The sequence below is a fragment of the Triticum dicoccoides genome, chromosome 1B (assembly GCF_002162155.2).
Source record: "Triticum dicoccoides isolate Atlit2015 ecotype Zavitan chromosome 1B, WEW_v2.0, whole genome shotgun sequence".
Lineage (NCBI taxonomy): Eukaryota > Viridiplantae > Streptophyta > Magnoliopsida > Poales > Poaceae > Triticum > Triticum dicoccoides.
The window spans coordinates 78605389-78629188 of NC_041381.1; positions in this window are offsets into that span (position 1 = coordinate 78605389).

A 23800-nucleotide genomic window follows, 5' to 3' on the forward strand; every position below is an offset into this window, starting at 1 on the left:
AGTGCTCCTCTGAGTGTTGGTCCGAACTGGGCAGCCTGCGGGGCCACCTCGGGGAAACTTGAGGGTTGGTTCTACTCGTAGCTTGACCTATCTGAGTGTGCCCTGAGAAAGAGATATGTGCAGCTCCTATCAGGATTTGTCGGCACATTCGGGCGGTGTTGCTGGTTTAGTTTTACCCTGTCGAAATGTCTTGTTGTACCGGGATACCGAGTCTGATCGGAATGTCTCGGGTGGAGGTCTATTCCTTCGTTGACCGTGAGAGCTTGTCATGGGCTAAGTTGGGACACCCCTGCAGGGATTTGAACTTCCGAAAGTCGTGCCCGCGGTTATGGGCAGATGGGAATTTGTTAACGTCTGGTTGTAGAAAACCCGAAGTTGACCTTAATTAAAATACATCAACCGTGTGTGTAACCGTGATGGTCTCTTTCCGGCGGAGTCCAGGAAGTGAACACGGTGTTGGAGTTATGCTTGACGTAGGTTGCTATAGGATCACTTCTTGATCATACTTTTATCGACCGTGCTTTGCCCTCTCTTCTCGCTCTCTTTTGCGTATGTTAGCCACCATATATGCTAGTCGCTTGCTGCAGCTCCACCTCATTACTCCATCCTTCCTATGAGCTTAAATAGTCTTGATCTCGCGGGTGCGAGATTGCTGAGTCCCCGTGGCTCACAGATACTTTCAAAACCAGCTTGCAGGTGCCGTTGAGTCCGTGCAGATGACGCAACCAAGCTCAGGAGGAGCTCGATGAAGATCTTGTCCTTTGTGTTTCCGTTCTAGTTGATCAGTAGTGGAGCCCAGTTGGGGCCGATCGGGGACCTTTGTCGCATCTGGGGTTCTTCTTTTATTTTGGTTCCGTAGTCGGACCTTGATTGTATCTGTATGATGTAATGCTTTATTCATGTAATTGTGTGAAGTGGCGATTGTAAGCCAACTATGTATCTCTTTCCCTTATGTATTACATGGGTTGTGTGAAGATTACCTCACTTGCGACATTGCTTTCAATGCGGTTATGCCTCTAAGTCGTGCCTCGACACGTGGGAGCTATAGCCGCATCGAGGGCGTTACAAGTTGGTATCAGAGCCTTCCCCGACCTTAGGAGCCCCACTGCTTGATCGTTTTTAGCGGCTGAGTTGTGTCTAGAAAAATATTTTGAGTCATTTAGGATTATAGATATCGGAGATTTAGGAATTCTTTTTACTCCCCAGTCTCTTCATCGCTCTGGTAAGGCATCCTGACGTAGAGTTTTGACTCTTCTCTTCTCAAATTTCACTAAAAAAAATTTAGGATCACGCGGGTATCTTGGAATCGTTCCGATGGTTTTATGATGAGAACATTGTCTTGGTGCCTCCTGTCAGGGGTTTAGTGGAAGTGTCCCGGGGAGTTGAGCTCTGAGGTGTTGTCATCATAATTTTATCGTTGCAGTTCTGGAATACCTGAGTTTAGTACGCCGACATCGAAAATCTCTTTTATGCAGTTCGTTGGTGAGATAACCCCGATAACCCAGTACTGAGGTGAGTACGGGAGTATTGCCATGACTTGTATAACGGATGCTTTTCGAAGGTTGAGGTAGATGATTTCCGAAGGTTTCTTGGTTATGTGTTGAAGGATGGATACAGCTGGATGTAGGATTTGCTAGTTTGGGTGAGATATTATGCTTCCCCTGTATCCCCAACACCTGATTGCATAACCGGAAAATTTCGGGAGTTTCATAGGTGGGAATTCAAGTAGCTCTTAGGATATCTTTTCGACAGATGTATGATATGAAATTGGGGTTCGACGTCTAGTGGTCCGCCTTTCCACGGTCGATTTTACAGTGGTCTCGTTGTGTCTTAAACAGTCCTTGGCTATGCCGACTCGGGGACGCTTCGTATGTCATGTGCACTTCCTTGTACATGATGGTGCTGTACGATCGAGCCCGTGTAGGCCCCACCACGAAAACTTCGGACGAAATCTCTATCATATGTTTGTTCCGGCTTATTCTGCAAGCCAGTCCTTTGTTTTTGTTTTGAGTTGTGGTATTCGAGTTGCTTCGAAGTCAAATGTTGATTCCATACCTTCCCCAAATGGTGTTCTCATACTCCGATGTGAATACCAATCCTTCTCGACAATCGAGATTGTCATGTCAATCCTTCAACCAGCGTCTTTTTCTTCAAGTGGATCCGATCATTTCAACATTCGCAAGATCACCTCTCAGTTTTCTCAACGGTGTTTGTTTCATCCGTCCCAAGTTGTTTTGTTTTCCCGCCCTCCCACCCCTTTTTCTTCAAGGACTCATTTATTTTAATCAAGTATCCATTTTATTGGTGGAAATCTCTCTATTCTTTTCCGTCAATATTCTTATCCGGTGATTCTCATGAAGATCGCAACGGAGCTTCAAGTTATCATTCTTTCTCTTTTCTCTTCTCCGGTGGATTCAAGTCAAGATTTGTCGATTATATCCCTTTTTTCTCGTCTCAAATACCTTCTCTTGACGGTGCTCCTCATATTTATTCATTTCTCGCTATTCTATTGTTCCGGAGTGCTCAAGATATCTCGAAGATTCGCGTTTCCACTCTGCATTCGTTCAAGCTCTTTCGAGATTGGTATCTCATTCAAGTCATTTAATTCAACCGGTGCAACATCTCTTTTAAATCTTTTCAACGGTGTTCTTTTGAGTGGGCCCTAACCCACAGGTTTTTTCCCAGGATCTTACCTGACTCTTCTAATTCTCCCGGAGATGTCCTTAAAATTCTTTTCGAAGTTTGACGTAAGAATGAGTTATCATCAGTCAAATGCCATCTCCTAGATCTTTCACAATTATTTTCATCGTTGGCTCAACCTCTTCGTTTTGATTCTTTCGGAGTGTCTAAATAATTCTTGGTGGTGTTTCTCGTTCTCATTCTCATCATTTGAAGACCGAAGAAGAGTTTCTCTTTAATCTTGCTCTATTCTCTTCAAGATTCATGGTGCTAGCTTGTTGCCATCCTCTCATAATTGTTTTCGATTGTGAGAATCTTTTTCACCCATCAGGAGATATTCAAGAGTCTTCTCAGTTTGTCATCCGGAGTCCATCAATTCAGGTTTATTCATTCTCAGCCGTCAGTTATCATTCTCCTATCTTGCCGGTGCATCTATCGAATATCCTCTAATCAGTTCTTGATCTCTTTGTTCTCATGTATCTAGTTTGTCTCAAGCACCTTCGTTCATTTGCTAATTCTTACCGGTGATGCACCCCTACTTCGATCATTTTCAATTCTTACCGTGGTTCTTTCAAGATCTCTCTTCCTTGTTCATCATATCAATCCATTTGTTGTTCCAATCCTACCGGTGGTTCGTTCAAGAGTTTTCTTCCTTCGTGTATCATATCTATGCATTTGTACTTTCTAAATTCTACCGGTGGATCGTTGAAGACTTTCTCAAGTTTGCGCAATATCTATCTTAATCCTTTCTACGAGAATAAGTAGTATGCCAAATCCGTTGCTTGTCATCAATTTTAAAATGGTGAAGGATAAGCATAATGTAATCCTTATTCTTGTTTCACCCAAGATATTAATTCCTTATTCCTGAGGCTCATCAAATTCTTGTTTCCATTTGTTCATCTTACTTTACCAGAGTGCCAAGTTTTCTCTTTATCTCGTTGCGGAGATTCATCTAAATCATTACAAGGTTTCACCTTGTGTTTTCAACTTCTTTTTCCTTCCATTGGATCATCTTTTTGTTACCGGAGTTCTTCATGGAGGTTCTACATGATGGTTCATCAAGGATTTATATTTCTTCTTGAAGTGTTCATCGAGATTCTTTTCTAAGAAACTCAAGCATTCTTCATCTTGCTATCCGGAGTGCAATTTCTTTCTACCGTATCTTTGGAGGTGGTATTATGTCCTTCTTGATAATTCCCCTTGGTTGCTTCGTGATTCACAAGTTTTCAAGAGTGACATATTTAAATCCATCTTTTTCTCTTTGTTCAAGAGATCTTTTCAACCGTCAATCTCTTCATTGGAGTTATCTTGGTATAGATTTCACCTAAAGCCTTCCCTAAGGAATGTTGCTATTTGGTGCTTATTAATGACCCAAGTTATCTCTTTTCCATCTTGATGGAACAAGTTTTCATCTCTTCGTTAATCTCAAGCAAGTAATTGTTCCGTTAGTGGCCGGTTGTCACCTCATAATGTTGAGATGTTTCCATAAGCCCATATCAAGATTATTCTTTTCGTTGTTGGTTTTCAACAACTCCATTCTAGCATTTGTTGTATTTGTGATCTCTCAACATCTTGTTTCCCTTCGTTCCGGAGTCATTGTGATGTTGCTCTTTTCAACCCATCATCTCGTTTGTCAAAGATCATGTTCTTTTCGTGCTTATCCATTTAACCAGAGTGTCGTGTCCTCTGCTCAAGTTCTTTTCATCTTATCTAGTCTTGTATCACTTTTCAACCGGAGTGCTGTTCGAATTTGGTCTTCCTTGATCCCCTTCCTTAACCGGCGCGTTTTCAATATATATCTTCCCTTCAACCTCAAGGTTTCGCAATGCTCTTTGTCCCTAGTTTCTAACGGAGTGTTTGCGACTTTGTTCTCCTTCGTTCTATTCTTTTCTCGAATTAGTTCAACCTCGCAAGGTTCTTTGGTTTCACTCGTTCGTCAAAGGAGCAACTTAGTTTTACCTCTCCTCTCTTTCTCTTCCGTTGTCCCTCCGGTGCCATTCTAGATCTCGGGACGAGATCCTCTCATAGTGGTGGAGTGTTGTAACGCCCTGAGACCGATGTGCCAGGTGTCGTTCAGTTATTCGCTGTTGTTGCGTTGTCATTGCTTGCGTGTCATGCATCTCATATCATGTCATCATGTGCATTTCATTTGCATACGTGTTCGTCTCATGCATCCGAGCATTTTCCCCGTTGTCCGTTTTGCAATCCGGCGCTTCGTTCTCCTCCGGTGATCATTTCTACCTTTCTTTCTTGTGTGGGGATTAAACATTTCCGGATTGGACCGAGACTTGTCATGCGGCCTTGGTTTACTACCGGTAGACCGCCTGTCAAGTTTCGTACCATTTGGACTTCGTTTGATACTCCAACGGTTAACCGAGGGACCGAGAAGGCCTCGTGTGTGTTGCAGCCCAACACCCCCCAAATTTGGCCCAAAACCCACCAAACTCTGCTCCATGTCCTAGAGCGTTCGATCACGATCGTGTGGGCGAAAACCGCACCTCATTTGGACTCTCCTAGCTCCACTTATGCCTATTTATACCCCCTCCATTCGGATCTCTTCTTCCCCCGTCCGAAACCCTAGATCCAACTCCTTCCGCCGCCGCCGGACACAACCGCCGTCGACGGACATTGTCCGCCCGTCACCCCGCCGCCGCGCCCAGCCACTCGGGGGCCGCCACGTCACCCCCGCCGCCGCCGCCTCCCACCGCGGCCCGGGAGCCCGCATCCGGCCCCCGCGGCCCGGTGAGCTCCACCGCCGCCCGGGGTTCGCCTCCCGCCCGGATCCGCCGCCTTCCCCGCCTCCGGCCGCCGCGCCGCCGTCTCCGGTGACCGCGCCTCCGTCGAGCCGCGCCGCTCCGCCCCGGCGTCCGCGCCACGGCGCCCGAGCCGGCCCCGCCGCGCCTCCTCGTCGTCCGGGCCGGCGCCCCTCCTCTCCGGCCAAGGCCCGGCGAGCTCCCCCTTTCTCCGGCCACCGCCGCGGCCATCTCCGGCGGGCTCGAGCTACAGTACCGCCGCCGCCTCGGGATCCGTGAGCCAGATCTAGATCCACTAGGTTGACTTTTCACTCCTGAAACCCTAATTTTCGTGCTAACTTTGACTGCTTGTATCTCCGCAACCGTAGCTCCGTTTTGGGCATATGATATATCAAACTCTTCGCCTCGACATGTACATCATTTCATTACATTGCATCATTTGCATTTGAGGTCATCTTGATTCCCAAAATGCTGTTAGTAGGAGGCTTCGTGAGTTAAATCGCAGATCCGTTAGTTCATCATGCACTTTTGTCATTTTTGCCATGTTTAATTCGTGCATGATATGCCTGTGCCCCTTTGGGATGAATTGTTAAGCATTTTGCCTTCTTTCTAGAGGCGCCACCCATGCATTTTTAGGATGTGTGTGTTGTCTTGTGCAAGCTTGCGAAGAGAGGTACCTGAGATTGCTGATTTCAGAGACTTAATGATTTTCACTAAGTCTGGGATATTTTAGTTCATGATGCTATATGTCCAGCTTGTTTCCTAGTGATCCGTGCCTCTTTTGAGGATGATCAGTAAGGGAGTTTTGATATTTATGTTATGCTCTATCCATCCATGTCTTTGTTGGCATATGTGGAGTGCTCTAGGTTGACTCAATCGAGCTCAACTTTTGCTTCGTTGTTAATCTGGGCAGATCGTCAACTTGTTTGCGATTTTGCCGATGCTATCGTTAGTGTTCCATGCATGCTATGCCTTCGTTCTTGCCATGTGTAGCTAGCAATTTGTGCCTTCTTGCTGGTTATATGTTTTCCTTGCCATGACTTGCACCGTAGTGAGTGCATCGAGCTCGTTTACATGCCTTCGTGAGTTATATTTCAGCGTGTCTCAGTTTTCACTAAGTCTGAAAACTGATTGTGTTCGAGCGATGTTCGTGAGCTCGGTAGAGTATTTTGTGAACCCTTTTGGCCCCAGGTCACTTTGGGTGTTTTGTTAAGCTTGTTGAGTAGCTCCATGCCATGTTCTTACTTGCCATGTTCAGGTTTTCTATCATGTTGTTTTGCTGCTCCGAAGAGAGCATCGTGATCTGAAATTTCAGACTAGTGTTAATTTCACTAAGTCTGGAATCTGTTTTGCATTTGCGTTTTAGCCATGCTTGTTTGAACCTCTTAATGGATGAATTTGCCTATGGCTCAGTGCTAGCCTTTTGTTAGCCATCTTGTGTACATCACTGCCATGTATTTTGTTTTCATGTTTGGTGGTTGTAGCATGTTCATTTCGTTGCATTTAGATGCCTACTTGCTGTAAATCGCAGACCGGTGTCATATCTTAAAACACTTGCCATTTCCAAACCGTGGCTCCGATTCCAATAATCTTTATATCGTTTTCAAGAGATTTCATCCCCTCTATCCAGTGGCACACTTGGTTTTCCAAGTTGATGCCAGGTTCATGCATTTCCTGTCATATCTTGCATTTTGCATCCCGCATCGCATCCCGCATAGCATATCGTCATTTCATCATATTGCTTGGTCTTGCCCGTGGTTGATTGTATCCTTGTTGCTTGTTTGTCTTGTTGGGTAGAGCCGGGGGACGAGTTCGCTACCGAGGAGCATGTTGAGTTTCCTTGTGAGGATCCAGTCAACTCTGACAACTGTGCAGGCAAGATGATCATACCCTCGAAATCACTACTATCTTTGCTATGCTAGTTTGCTCGCTCTTGCTATGCCAATGCTACGATGCCTACCTTTTGCTTGTCAGCCTCCCAATTGCCATGTTCAGCCTCTAACCCACCAATGTCCTAGCAAACCGTTGATTGGCTATGTTACCGCTTTGCTCAGCCCCTCTTATAGCGTTGTTAGTTGCAGGTGAAGATTGAAGTTTGTTCCTTGTTGGAACATGGAGATGTTGTTCCTTGTTGGAGCATGTTTACTTGTTGGGATATCACAATATATCTTATTTAATTAATGCATCTATATACTTGGTAAAGGGTGGAAGGCTCGGCCTTATGCCTGGTGTTTTGTTCCACTCTTGCCGCCCTAGTTTCCGTTATATCGGTGTTATGTTCCCGGATTTTGCGTCCCTTACGCGGTTGGGCTATTATGGGAACCCCTTGACAGTTCGCCTTAAGTAAAGCTCTTCCAGCAATGCCCAACATTGGTTTTACCATTTGCCACCTAGCCTCTTTTTCCCTTGGGTTTCGCGGACTCAAGGGTCATCATTATTTTACCCCCCCCCCCCGGGCCAGTGCTCCTCTGAGTGTTGGTCCGAACTGGGCAGCCTACGGGACCACCTCGGGGAAACTTGAGGGTTGGTTATACTCGTAGCTTGACCTATCTGAGTGTGCCCTGAGAAAGAGTTATGTGCAGCTCCTATCGGGATTTGTCGGCACATTCGGGCGGTGTTGCTGGTTTAGTTTTACCCTGTCGAAATGTCTTGTTGTACCGGGATACCGAGTCTGATCGGAATGTCTCGGGTGGAGGTCTATTCCTTCGTTGACCGTGAGAGCTTGTCATGGGCTAAGTTGGGACACCCCTGCAGGGATTTGAACTTTCGAAAGCCGTGCCCGCGGTTATGGGCAGATGGGAATTTGTTAACGTCCGGTTGTAGAAAACCCGAAGTTGACCTTAATTAAAATACATCAACCGTGTGTGTAACCGTGATGGTCTCTTTCCGGCGGAGTCCAGGAAGTGAACACGGTGTTGGAGTTATGCTTGACGTAGGTTGCTATAGGATCACTTCTTGATCATACTTTTATCGACCGTGCTTTGCCCCTCTTCTCGCTCTCTTTTGCGTATGTTAGCCACCATATATGCTAGTCGCTTGCTGCAGCTCCACCTCATTACTCCATCCTTCCTATGAGCTTAAATAGTCTTGATCTCGCGTGTGCGAGATTGCTGAGTCCCCGTGGCTCACAGATACTTTCAAAACCAGCTTGCAGGTGCCGTTGAGTCCGTGCAGATGACGCAACCAAGCTCAGGAGGAGCTCGATGAAGATCTTGTCCTTTGTGTTTCCGTTCTAGTTGATCAGTAGTGGAGCCCAGTTGGGGCCGATCGGGGACCTTTGTCGCATCTGGGGTTCTTCTTTTATTTTGGTTCCGTAGTCGGACCTTGATTGTATTTGTATGATGTAATGCTTTATTCATGTAATTGTGTGAAGTGGCGATTGTAAGCCAACTATGTATCTCTTTCCCTTATGTATTACATGGGTTGTGTGAAGATTACCTCACTTGCGACATTGCTTTCAATGCGGTTATGCCTCTAAGTCGTGCCTCGACACGTGGGAGCTATAGCCGCATCGAGGGCGTTACATCAACCCACGAAGGGTAACGGTTGCGCGAGTCCACGAAGGGCTCCACCCACGAAGGGTCCACGAAGAAGCAACCTTGTCTATCCCACCATGGCCGTCGCCCACGAAGGACTTGCCTCACTAGCGATAGACCTTCACAAATTAGGCGATCTCCTTGCCCTTACAAACTCCTTGGTTTAACTCCACAATCTTTTCGGAGGCTCCCAAGTGACACCTAGCCAATCTAGGAGACACCACGCTCCAAGAAATAAAAAATGGTGTGTTGATGATGAACTCATTGTTCTTGTGCTTCAAATGATAGTCTCCCCAACACTCAACTCTCACTCATAGGATATGGATTTGGTGGAAAGAAGATTTGAGTGGAAACCAACTTGGGGAAGGCTAGAGATCAAGATTCATATGGTAGGAATGGAATATCTTGGCCTCAACACATGAGTAGGTGGTTCTCTCTCAGAAATAGCAAGTTGGAAGTGTAGGTGTGTTCTGATGGCTCTCTCCATGAATGAAGAGTGGGTGGAGGGGTATATATAGCCTTCACACAAAATCTAACCGTTACACACAACTTTCCAAACTCGGTAGGACCGAATTGATAAACTCGGTCGGACCGATTCAACAAATCTAGTGACCGTTAGGATTTTCGGTGGGACCGACATGCAACTCGGTAGGACCGATATGGTTAGGGTTTAGGGCTTAACGTAATCTCGGTGAGACCGATTACACAAACTCGGTGGGACCGAATTTGGTAATAAGCAAACCAGAGAGTTGGTCAGGTAAACTCGGTGGGACCGGTTCGCTCATTTCGGTGGGACCGAAATGTTACGAAAAGGAAACAAGGAGTTTACATTGCAATCTCGGTGGGACCGATCGCTCATCTCGGTGGTACCGAAACGTTACGAAGGGAAACAGAGAGATTACAATCCCATCTCGGTGAGACCGAGATCCCTATCGGTGAGACCAATTTGCCTAGGGTTTGTGGCAGTGGCTATGACATCTGAACTCGGTGGCGCCGGATAGAAAGAATCGGTACGACCGAGTTTGACTTTTGGTTTGGGTCATATGTGGATGTGAGAAACTAGTTGAGGGCTTTGGAGCATATCACTAAGCACTTTGAGCAAGTAAGCCATTAAGCAACACCTCATCCGTCCTTGATAGTATTGGCTTTTCCTATAGACTCAATGTAATCTTGGATCACTAAAATATAAAATGTAGAGTCTTGAGCTTTTGAGCTATAGCCAATCCTTTTATCCTTAGCATTTTGAGGGGTCCACTTTTCTCATCCATGCCATGCCATTCAGTGAGCTTTTCCTGAAATATTCATCTTGGAATGACGTTAGCTCAATGAGCTATATATTGTTAAGAATTACCAAAACCACCTAGGGATAGTTGCACTTTCACTTGAGCTTGCGTTGGTTTTTACCTTGAAGAGGAAAGGGTGATGCAGCAAAGCAGAGATAAGTATTTCCCTCAGTTAGAGACCAAGGTATCAATCCAGTAGGAGGCACAAGCAAGTCCCCATTCTATGCACCTGCACAAAAAATCGAACACTTGCACCCAACGCGATATAGGGGTTGTCAATCCCTTCACGGTCAATTGCAAAGGTGAGATCTGATAAAGATAGGTATAAAAGATTTCTAGAATGTAAAACAAAATGAAAGTAAATAAATTGCAGCAAGATATTTTTGTGATTTTTGGTTTATAGATCTGAAAATGATGTAAAATAGACCCGGGGGCCATAGGTTTCACTAGAGGCTTCTCTCTTGAAGGAAAATAATACGGTGGGTGAACAAATTACTGTCGAGCAATTTATAGAAAAGCGTAAAGTTATGATGATATCCAAGGCAACGATTATGCATATAAGCATCACGTCCCTGTCGACCGAAACGGTTCTGCATCTACTACTATTACTCCACACATCGACCGACTCATGCCTGCATCTAGCGTATTAAGTTCACAATAACAGAGTAACGCATTAAGTAAGATGACATGATGTAGCAAGATAAACTCAAGAAATATGATGAAAACCCCATCTTGTTATCCCTGATTGCAACAATGCAATACATGTCTCGCTACCCCTACTTTATCAGTGGGTGAAATCACGCAAGATTGAACCCAAAGCTAAGCACCTCTCCCATTGCAAGAAACACCAATCTAGTTGGCCAAACCAAACCGATAATTTAAAGAGAAATACAAAGATATCAAATCATGTAGATAAGAATTCAGAGGAGATTCAAATAATATTCATAGATAAGCTGATCATAAATCCACAATTCATCGGATCTCGACAAACACACCGCAAAAGAAGATTACATCAGATAGGTCTTTAAGAACATCGAGGAGAACATTGTATTGAAGATCAAAGAGAGAGAAGAAGCCATCTAGCTACTAGTATGGACCCATAGGTCTGTGGTAAACTACTCACGCTTCATCGGAAGGGCAATAGAGTTGACGTAGATGCCCTCCATGATCGATTCCCCCTCCGGCAGATCGCCGGAAAAGGCCCCAAGATGGTATCTCACAGGAATAGAGGCTTGCGGTGGCAGAAAAGTATTTTCGTGGCCTCCTCTGATGGTTTGGGAATATTTTAAGATTTGTAGAGCTGAGAGGGACGTCGTTGGACTCCTGGGGGGGCGGCACAAGTCAGGGAGGCCCCCTGATACGTCTCCAACGTATCTATAATTTTTTATTGTTCCATGCTATTATATTATCTGTTTTGGATGTTTAATGGGCTTTAATATGCTATTTAATATTATTTTTCGGACCATCCTATTAACCGGCAGGCCAAGTGCCAGTTTCTGATTTTTTTTTCCTCTTTTCGAGTTGAAGTCTAGGACTCCACGAGGAGGCCACAAGGCAGGAGGGCGCGCCTAGGGGGGTAAGCACGCCCCCCACCCTCGTGGGCCCCTCGTAGCTCCACCGACGTGCTTCTTTCACCTATATATACTCTTATACCCTAGAAACATCACGGAGAGCCACGAAACCACTTTTCCACCACCGTGAGATCCCATCTTGGGGCCTTTTTCAGCGATCTGCTGGAGGTGGAATCAATCATGGAGGGCTTCTACATCAACACCATTGCTTCTCCTATGAAGCGTGAGTAGTTTACCACAGACCTTCGGGTCCATAGTTATTAGCTAGATGGCTTCTTTTCTCTCTTTCATTCTCAATACCAAATTCTCATAAATGTTCTTGGAGATCTATTCGATGTAATTCTTTTGCGGTGTGTTTGCCGAGATCTGATGAATTGTGGACTTATGAACAAGATTATCTATGAATATTATTTGGTTCTTCTCTGAATTCTTATATGCATGATTTGATATCTTTGCAAGTCTCTTCGAACTATTAGTTTAGTTTGGCCTACTAGATTGATCTTTCTTGCAATGGGAGAAGTGCTTAGCTTTGGGTTCATTCTTTTCATGTACATTCCCAGTGACAGTAGGGGCAGCAAGGCACATATTGTATTGTTTCCATCGAGGATAAAAATATGTGGTTTATATCATATTGCTTGAGTTTATCCATCTACATCATGTCATCTTGCTTAATGCGTTACTTCGTTCTTATGAACTTAATACTCTAGATACATGCTGGATAGCGGTCGATGTGTGGAGTAATAGTAGTAGATGCAGAATCATTTCGGTCTACTTGACACGGACGTGATGCCTATATTCATGATCATTGCCTTAGATATCTTCATAATTATGCGCTTTTCTATCAATTGCTCGTCAGTAATTTGTTCTCCCACCGTAATACATGCTATCTTGAGAGAAACCAGTAGTGAAACCTATGGCCTCGGGTCTCTTTCCTATTATATTACATCTCTTTTATTTGCATCGCATCTCGTTTACTATTTTGCAATCTTTACTTTCCAATCTATACAACAAAAATACCAAAAATATTTACTTTATTATCTTTATTAGATCTCACTTTTGTGAGTGACCGTTAAGGGATTGACAACCCCTTTATCGTGTTGGTTGCAAGGTTCTTGATTGTTTGTCTAGGTACTAGGTGACTTGTGCATTTTCTCCTACTGGATTGATTCCTTGGTTCTCACAATTGAGGGGAATACTTACGCAACTTTACTGCATCACTAAGGATGTCAATTTTACCCATGGACATGGATATCCATGGATATCTGACCCGAATGGATAGGGTTTGGATATGCTTTTGTGCCCATGGGCGGCGCCCAAACCCGATCCGATTGCTCGCGAGTAGGTCATGGATAAAATCTTGTACCCATGGGTATATCCAAACCCGACCCGAAAGTATGCATTAATGGGCAAAAATCTGCTATCCCTACCCACAGTCACATGTCCCACTGCAATTTTACACTTCCTTGCGTAAAACTTGCAAAAGAAATAGCACAATCCCCACCGTAACTTTTATTAGTGGACATTCAATCCCCACTAACATACTCCAGTGCCCCTTCCCTTATTTTTATCTCCTTGTTAAATGACTCGTCATTCTCATCTTTTAGAAAAATACTGAATGATATTAGGTTATTAGTGGACATTGATATACCATAAGTTGGTGTATTACAATAAGTGAAGCCATAGCCTGCCACAAGGTGAATAATGGAAGAGCTTATGTTAATATTGTGTTATGTATTATTTACATGTCTTGAGAGGACCCAATGGATATCCAGTGGGTATGGATATTCATCGGGTTTGGACATGGACACAATTTTTCACCCATGGATTTTTTCATGGGCGGGCAAAGACTGTCTTCATAGATATGGATATAGATTTGTTTTTGGTCAACCCGATCCAAACCCGACCCATTGCCATCCCTATGCATTACCCTTTCCTCTTCAAGGGAAAACCAACGCATGCTCAAGAGGTAGCAAGAAGGATTTCTGGCGCCGGCGCCAGGGAGATCTACGCCAAGTCAAGACTTACCAAGTACCCATCATAAACTCTTCTCCCTCGCATTACATTATTTGCCATTCGCCTCTCGTTTTCCTCTCCTCCACTTCTAAAACGATTTTTGAAAAGCTTTGCCTTTTCTTCGCCCCTCTTCCGTTCATCTCGTTTTGCTTGTCTCTTGTGTGTTCGTTCGTTACTGTGTTTTGTTGCCATCATGTATGAAACAGGGGAGGTTATCATGAAAAGGATAGTAGTAAAAATGGGGAAAACTTTGATGCTTTTGATAATCCCCATGAAGAACCTACTATTTTACACACTAAAAAGTTCTGGATTGGTAGTGGTAATATTATTGGAAAAGGAGTTATTCAAGATTTCTTTACTTGTGCCGGTGCTTTGTGAAGGAAATGTGCCCTAGAGGCAATAATAAAGTTATTATTTATTTCCTCATATCATGATAAATGTTTATTATTCATGCTATAATTGTATTAACTGGAAACATGATACATGTGTGAATTCATAGACAAACTTAATGTCACTAGTATGCCTCTACTTGACTAGCTCATTAATCAAAGATGGCTATGTTTCCTAGCCATAGACATGTGTTGTCATTTGATTAACGGGATCACATCTTTAGGAGAATTATGTGATTGACTTGACCCAGTCCGTCAGCTTAGCACTTGATCGTTTAGTATGTTGCTATTGCTTTCTTCATGACTTATACAAAGTTCCTATAACTATGAGATTATGCAACTCCCGTTTACCGGAGGAACACTTTGTGTGCTACCAAACGTCACAACGTAACTGGGTGATTATAAAGGAGCTCTACAGGTGTATCCAAAGGTACATGTTGAGTTGGCGTATTTCGAGATTAGGTTTTGTCACTCCGATCGTCGGAGAGGTATCTCTGGGCCCTCTCAGTAATGCACATCACTATAAGCCTTGCAAGCAATGTAGCTAATGAGTTAGTTATGAAATGATGCATTACGTAACGAGTAAAGAGACTTGCCGTTAACGAGATTGAACTAGGTATTGGATACCGACGATCGAATCTCGGGCAAGTAACATACTGATGACAAAGGGAACAACGTATGTTGTTATGCGGTTTGACCGATAAAGATCTTCATAGAATATGTAGGAGCCAATATGAGAATCCAGGTTCCGCTATTGGTTATTGACCGGAAACAGTTCTAGGTCATGTCTACACAGTTCTCGAACCCATAGGGTCCGCACGCTTAAGGTTTCGATGACAGTTATATTATGAGTTTATGAGTTTTGATGTACTGAAGTTTGTTCGGAGTCCCGAATGAGATTACGGACATGACGAGGAGTCTCAAAATGGTCGAGACATGAAGATTGATATATTGGAAGCCTATATTTTGATATCGGAATTGTTCCGGGTAAAAACGGGATTTTACCGGAGTATCGGGAGGTTACCGGAACCCCCCGGGGGGCTTAATGGGCCTACATGGGCCCTAGTGGAGAGGAAGAGAGGAGGCAAGGGCTGGCCACGCCCCCACCCCCCTTGTCCGAATAGGACAAGGAGAGGGGGGTGGCGTCCCCCCTTTGCTTCCTCTCTCCCTCCTCCTTCCCCCCTTCTCCTTCTCCAACTACGAAAGAAGGGAGTCCTACTCCCGGTGGGAGTAGGACTCCCCCTTGGTGCGCCCTCCTTGGCCGGCCGCCCCCTCCCCCTTGTCTCCTTTATATACGGGGGCAGGGGGCACCTCTATACACAACAATTGATCCCCAAGATCTCTTAGCCGTGTGCGGTGTCCCCCTCCACCATAGTCCTCGATAATATTGTATCGGTGCTTAGGCGAAGCCCTACGATGGTAGAACATCAAGATCGTCACCACGCCGTCGTGCTGACGGAACTCTTCCCCGACACCCTGCTGGATCAGAGTCCGGGGATCGTCATCGAGCTTAACGTGTGCTAGAACTTGGAGGTGTCGTAGTTTCGGTGCTTGATCGGTCGGGCCGTGAAGACGTACGACTACATCAACCACGTTGTTCTAACGCTTGCGCTATCAGTCTACGAGGGTACGTGGACAACACTCTCCCCTCTCGTTGCTATGCATCACCATGATCTTGCGTGTGCGTAGGAATTTTTTTGAAATTACTACGTTTCCCAACAGTGGTATCCGAGCCATGTTTTATGCGTAGATGTCATATGCACGAGTAGAACACAAGTGAGTTGTGGGCGATACAAGTCATACTGGTTACCAACATGTCATACTTTGGTTCAGTGGTATTGTGAGATGAAGCGGCCCGGACCGACATTACGCGTACGCTTACGCGAGACTGGTTTCACCGTTACGAGCACTCGTTGCTTAAAGGTGACTGGCGGGTGTCCGTCTCTCTCACTTTAGTTGAACCGAGTGTGGCTACGCCCGGTCCTTGCGAAGGTTAAAACAGCACTAACTTGATGAACTATCGTTGTGGTTTTGATGCGTAGGTAAGAACGGTTCTTGCTCAGCCCGTAGCAGCCACGTAAAATTTGCAACAACAAAGTTGAGGACGTCTAACTTGTTTTTGCAGGGCATGTTGTGATGTGATATGGTCAAGACGTGATGCTATATTTTATTGTATGAGATGATCATGTTTTGTGACCGAAGTTATCGGCAACTGGCAGGAGCCATATGGTTCTCACTTTATTGTATGAAATGCAAACGCCCTGTAATTGCTTTACTTTATCACTAAGCGGTAGCGATAGTCGTAGAAGAAATAGATGGCGTAACGACAATGATGCTACGATGGATATCAAGGTGTCGCGCCGGTGACGATAGTGATCACGACGGTGCTTCAGAGATGGAGATCACAAGCACAAGATGATGATGGCCATATCATATCACTTATATTGATTGCATGTGATGTTTATCCTTTATGCATCTTATCTTGCTTCGATTGACGGTAGCATTTTAAGATGATCTCTCACTAAATTATCAAGAAGTGTTCTCCCTGAGTATGCACCGTTGCGAAAGTTCTTCGTGCTGAGACACCACGTGATGATCGGGTGTGATAGGCTCTACATTCAAATACAACGGGTGCAAAACAGTTGCACACGCGGAATACTCAGGTTAAACTTGACGAGCCTAGCATATAAAGATATGGCCTCGGAACACGGAGACCGAAAGGTCGAACATGAATCATATAATAGATATGATCAACATAGTGATATTCACCGTTGAAACTACTCCATCTCACGTGATGATCGGACATGGTTTAGTTGATTTGGATCACGTGATCACTTAGATGACTAGAGAGATGTTTGTCTAAGTGGGCGTTCTTAAGTAATATGATTAATTGAACTTAAATTTATGATGAACTTAGTACCTGATAGTATTTTTCTTGTCAATGTTTGTTGTAGATAGATGGCTCGTGCTGTTGTTCCGTAAAATTTTAATGCGTTCCTTGAGAAAGCTAGGTTGAAAAATGATTGTAGCAATTATACGGACTGGGTCCGTAACCTGAGGATTATCCTCATTGCTGCATAGAAGAATTACATCCTGGAAGCACCACTGGGTGCTAGGCCTGCTGCAGATGCAACTGACGATGTTAAGAACGTCTGGCAGAGCAAAGCTGATGATTACTCGATAGTTCAGTGCGCCATGCTTTATGGCTTGGAACCGGGTCTTCAACAACGTTTTGAACGTCATGGAGCATATGAGATGTTCCAGGAGTTGAAGTTAATATTTCAAGCAAATGCCCGGATTGAGAGATATGAAGCCTCCAATAAGTTCTATAGCTGTAAGATGGAGGAGAATAGTTCTGTCAGTGAACATATACTCAAAATGTCTGGGTATAATAATCACTTTATTCAACTGGGAGTTAATCTTCCTGATGATAGTGTCATTGACAGAATTCTCCAATCACTGCCACCAAGCTACAAGAGCTTCGTGATGAACTATAATATGCAAGGGATGGACAAGACTATTCCCGAGCTCTTCGCAATGCTAAAAGCTGCGGAGGTAGAAATCAAGAAGGAGCATCAAGTGTTGATGGTCAATAAGACCACCAGTTTCAGGAAAAAGGGTAAAGGGAAGAAGAAGGGGAACTTCAAGAAGAACAGCAAGCAAGTTGTTGCTCAAGAGAAGAAACCCAAATCTGGACCTAAGCCTGAGACTGAGTGCTTCTACTGCAAGCAGACTGGACACTGGAAGCGGAACTGCCCCAAGTATATGGCGGATAAGAAGTTTGGCAAAGTAAACAAAGGTATATGTGATATACATGTTATTGGTGTGTACCTTACTAATGCTCGCAGTAGCACCTGGGTATTTGATACTGGTTCTGTTGCTAATATTTGCAACTCGAAACAGGGACTACGGATTAAGCGAAGATTGGCTAAGGACGAGGTGACGATGCGCGTGGGAAATGGTTCCAAAGTCGATGTGATCGCAGTCGGCACGCTACCTCTACGTCTACCATCGGGATTAGTTTTAGACATAAATAATTGTTATTTGGTGCCAGTGTTAAGCATGAACATTATATCTGGATCTTGTTTGATGCGAGACGGTTATTCATTTAAATCAGAGAATAATGGTTGTTCTATTTATATGAGTAATATCTTTTATGGTCATGCATCCTTGAAGAGTGGTCTATTTTTATTGAATCTCGATAGTAGTGATACACTTATTCATAATGTTGAAGCCAAAGATGCAGAGTTGATAATGATAGTGCAACTTATTTGTGGCACTGCCATTTAGGTCATATCGGTGTAAAGCGCATGAAGAAACTCCATACTGATGGAATTCTGGAATCACTTGATTACGAATCACTTGGTACTTGCAAACCGTGCCTCATGGCAAGATGACTAAAACGCCGTTCTCCGGAACTATGGAGCGAGCAACTGATTTATTGGAAATCATACATACTGATGTATGTGGTCCAATGAATATTGAAGCTCGCGGCGGGTATTGTTATTTTCTCACCTTCACAGATGATTTGAGAAGATATGGGTATATCTACTTGATGAAACACAAGTCTGAAACATTTGAAAAGTTCAAAGAGTTTTAGAGTGAAGTGGAAACTCATCGTAACAAGAAAATAAAATTTCTACGATCTGATCGTGGAGGAGAATATTTGAGTTATGAGTTTGGTTTACATTTCAAACAATGCGGAATAGTTTCGCAACTCACGCTACCCGGAACACCACAACAAAATGGTGTGTCCGAACATCGTAATCGTACTTTACTAGATATGGTGCGATCTATGATGTCTCTTACTGATTTACCGCTATCGTTTTGGTGTTATGCTTTAGAGACGGGCGCATTCACGTTAAATAGGGCACCATCAAAATCCGTTGAGACGATGCCTTATGAACTGTAGTTTGGCAAGAAACCAAAGTTGTCGTTTCTTAAAGTTTGGGGCTGTGATGCTTATGTGAAGAAACTTCAACCAGATAAGCTCGAACGTAATCAGAGAAATGTGTCTTCATAGGATACCCAAAAGAGACTATTGGGTACACCTTCTATGACGGATCTGAGGGCAAGATTTTCGTTGCTAAATTCGGATCCTTTCTAGAGAAGGAGTTTCTCTCGAAAGAAGTGAGTGGGAGGAAAGTAGAACTTGATGAGGTAACTATACCTTCTCCCTTGTTGGAAAGTAGTTCATCACAAGAACCGGTTCCTGTGACAACTACACCAATTAGTGAGGAAGGTAATGATATTGATCATTAAACTTCAGATCAAGTTACTACTGAACCTCGTAGGTCTACCAGAGTAAGATCCGCTCCAGAGTGGTACGGTAATCCTATTCTGGAAGTCATGTTACTTGACCATGGCGAACCTACGAACTATGAGGAAGCGATGATGAGCCCAGATTCCGCAAAATGGCTTGAAGCCATGAAATCTGAGATGGGATCCATGTATGAGAACAAAGTATGGACTTTGGTTGACTTGCCCGATGATCGGCAAGCCATCGAGAATAAATGGATCTTCGAGAAGAAGACTAACGCTGATGGTAATGGAACTTTCTCACCTGTAGCGATGCTTAAGTCTGTCCGAATCATGTTAGCAATTGCCGCATTTTATGATTATGAAATCTGGCAAATGGATGTCAAAACTGCATTCCTGAATGGATTTCTGGAAGAAGAGTTGTATATGATGCAACCGGAAGGTTTTGTCGATCCAAAAGGTGCTAACAAAGTGTGCAAGCTCCAGCGATCCATTTATGGACTGGTGCAAGCATCTTGGAGTTGGAATAAACGCTTTGATAGTGTGATGAAAGCATATGGTTTTATACAGACTTTTGGAGAAGCCTGTATTTACAAGAAAGTGAGTGGGAGCTCTGTAGCATTTCTGATATTATATGTAGATGACAGATTGTTAATTTGAAATGATATAGAATTTCTAGATAGCATAAAGGGATACTTGAATAAAAGTTTTTTCAATGAAAGACCTCGGTGAAGCTGCTTACATATCGGGCATCAAGATCTATAGAGATAGATCAAGACGCTTAATTGGACTTTCACAAAGCACATACCTTGATAAAGTTTTGCAAAAGTTCAAAATGGATCAGGCAAAGAAAGGGTTCTTGCCTGTATTACAAGGTGTGAAGTTGAGTCAGACTCAATGCCTGACCACAGCAGAAGATAGAGAGAAAATGAAAGATGTTCCCTATGCTTCAGCCATAGGCTCTATCATGTATGCAATGTTGTGTACCAGACCTGATGTATGCTTAGCAATAAGTTTAGTAGGGAGGTACCAAAGTAATCCAGGAGTGGATCACTGGACAACGGTCAAGAATATCCTGAAATACCTGAAAAGGGCTAAGGATATGTTTCTCGTTTATGGAGGTGACAAAGAGCTAGTCGTAAATGGTTACGTCGATGCAAGCTTTGACACTGATCCGGACGATTCTAAATCGCAAACCGGATACGTGTTTATATTGAACGGTGGAGCTGTCAGTTGGTGCAGTTCTAAACAAAGCATCGTGGTGGGATCTACATGCGAAGCGGAGTACATAGCTGCTTCGAAAGCAGCAAATGAAGGAGTCTGGATGAAGGAGTTCATTTCCGATCTAGGTGTCATACCTAGTGTATCGGGACCAATGAAGATCTTCTATGACAATACTGGTGCAATTAACTTGGCCAAGGAATCCTGATTTCACAAGAGGACCAAGCATATCAAGAGACGCTTCAATTCCATCCGGGACCAAGTCGAGGTGGGAGACATAGAGATTTGCAAGATACATACGGATCTGAATGTTGCAGACCCATTGACTAAGCCTCTTCCACGAGCAAAACATGATCAGCACCAAGACTCCATGGGTGTTAGAATCATTACTGTGTAATCTAGATTATTGGCTCTAGTGCAAGTGGGAGACTGAAGGAAATATGCCCTAGAGGCAATAATAAAGTTATTATTTATTTCCTCATATCATGATAAATGTTTATTATTCATGCTATAAAGGTAATAACTTGAAACATGATACATGTGTGAATACATAGACAAACTTAATGTCACTAGTATGCCTCTACTTGACTAGCTCATTAATCAAAGATGGTTATGTTTCCTAGCCATAGACATGTGTGGTCATTTGATTAACGGGATCACATCATTAGGAGAATGATGTGATTGACTTGACCCATTCCGTTAGCTTAGCACTTGATCGTTTAGTATGTTGCTATTGCTTTCTTCATGACTTATACAAAGTTCCTATAACTATGAGATTATGCAACTCCCGTTTATCGGAGAAACACTTTGTGTGCTACCAAACGTCACAACGTAACTAGGTGATTATAAAGGAGCTCTACAGGTGTCTCCAAAGGTACATGTTGAGTTGGCATATTTCGAGATTAGGTTTTGTCACTCCAATCATCGGAGACGTATCTCTGGGCCCTCTCGGTAATGCACATCACTATAAGCCTTGCAAGCAATGTAGCTAATGAGTTAGTTATGAAATGATGCATTACATAACGAGTACAGAGACTTGCCGATAACGAGATTGGACTAGGTATTGGATACCAACGATCGAATCGGGCAAGTAACATACCGATGACAAAGGGAACAACGTATGTTGTTATGCGGTTTGACCGATAAAGATCTTCGTAGAATATGTAGGGGCCAATATGAGCATCCAGGTTCTGCTATTGGTTATTGAAACAGTTCTAGGTCATGTCTAGATAGTTCTCGAACCCGTAGGGTCCGCACGCTTAAGGTTTCGATGACAGTTATATTATGAGTTTATGAGTTTTGATGTACCGAAGTTTGTCCGGAGTCCCGAATGATATTACGGACATGACGAGGAGTCTTGAAATGGTCGAGACATGAAGATTGATATATTGGAAGCCTATATTTGGATATCGGAATTGTTCCGGGTGAAATCGGGATTTTACCGGAGTACCGGGAGGTTACCGGAACCCCCCGGGGGGCTTAATGGGCCTACATGGGCCCTAGTGGAGAGGAAGAGAGGAGGCAAGGGCTGGCCGCGCCCCGTCCCCCCTACTCCGAATAGGACAAGGAGAGGGGGCGGCACCCCCCCTTTCCTTCCTCTCTCCCTCCTCCTTCCCCCCTTCTCCTTCTCCAACTAGGAAAGAAGGGAGTCCTACTCCCGGTGGGAGTAGGACTCCCCCTTGGCGCGCCCTCCTTGGCCGGCCGCCCCCTCCCCCTTGGCTCCTTTATATACGGGGGCAGGGGGTCACCTCTAGACACAACAATTGATCTCCAAGATCTCTTAGCCATGTGCGGTGCCCCCCTCCACCATAGTCCTCGATAATATTGTAGCGGTGCTTAGGAGAAGCCCTGCGACGGTAGAACATCAAGATCGTCACCACGCCGTCGTGCTGACGGAACTCTTCCCTGACACCCTGCTGGATCGGAGTCCGAGGATCGTCATCGAGCTGAACGTGTGCTAGAACTCGGAGGTGCCGTAGTTTCGGTGCTTGATCGGTCGGGGCCATGAAGACGTACAACTACATCAACCGCGTTGTTCTAATGCTTCCGCTATCGGTCTACACGGGTACGTGGACAACACTCACCCCTCTCGTTGCTATGCATCACCATGATCTTGCGTGTGCGTAGGATTTTTTTTGAAATTACTACGTTTCCCAACACTTTGCCCACTATGAGTGGGTCTATTCTTCATAGAACTAGTAGTCTTGTGGATGCTATATCTTTGCTCGTAGTTGAACCTGAAAGACAATTTATGCACATGCATCCTTGCATACAAAGGATTTTTCTAGAATTTTCCAATATTGAACATTCTTCTGTTAAGCGAGCGGCTACCATCTTTCTAGCACATGAGTTCAGATTTATATTGAAAGAGGCCAATGAAATTTTTGCGCATTATAGGGTGGATGCTAGCCGTCCTCCCATAGAAGCAATTCTTTTTAATCAAGAAGACATAATGCATTTACGATCTATAGATCATGTTGCTTATAATGAAAACCTTAGAAAAAAGGTTCCTACCGATATTCTGGTTGATAGTATTTCTGAACTTAATGATACTTTTTCTATTCAGAACAATGGGTTAGGTTTTCCTCTTGAACAAAGGCTCATGACTTTTTGCCAAAAGAACGCTTATAATGATGAATTGGTTGTGCAATATGAAGGGCCAAAGGAGGAACCAATTCCTCCCGAGCTTGATCTTGGGGACTTTTGTCCCATTAAATTTAACCCTTTTGATTACTTTTGCATGCCACAAAGAAAACTTGCTTCTGAACATAGGGAGTATGAGATGCTTTTTCGCGATTGGCCCTATCATTATTATGGCAATACTTAGATCTATTCATGTGTTTATGCCTAGCTAGGGGTGTTGAACGATAGCGCTTGTTGCGAGGCAACCCAATTTTACTTTTGTTCTTTGCTTGTTGCTCCTGTTTAGTAATAAGTAATTCATCTAGCTTGTATTCAGATGTGGTTTTATATTTTAATTAGTGTTTGTTCCAAGTAGAACCTTTGGGAAGACTTGGCTGAAGTCTTTGCGATCTTACTGTAAAAAACAGAAACTTTTGCACTCACGAGAATAGCTGTCATTTTTTACTGGATAGT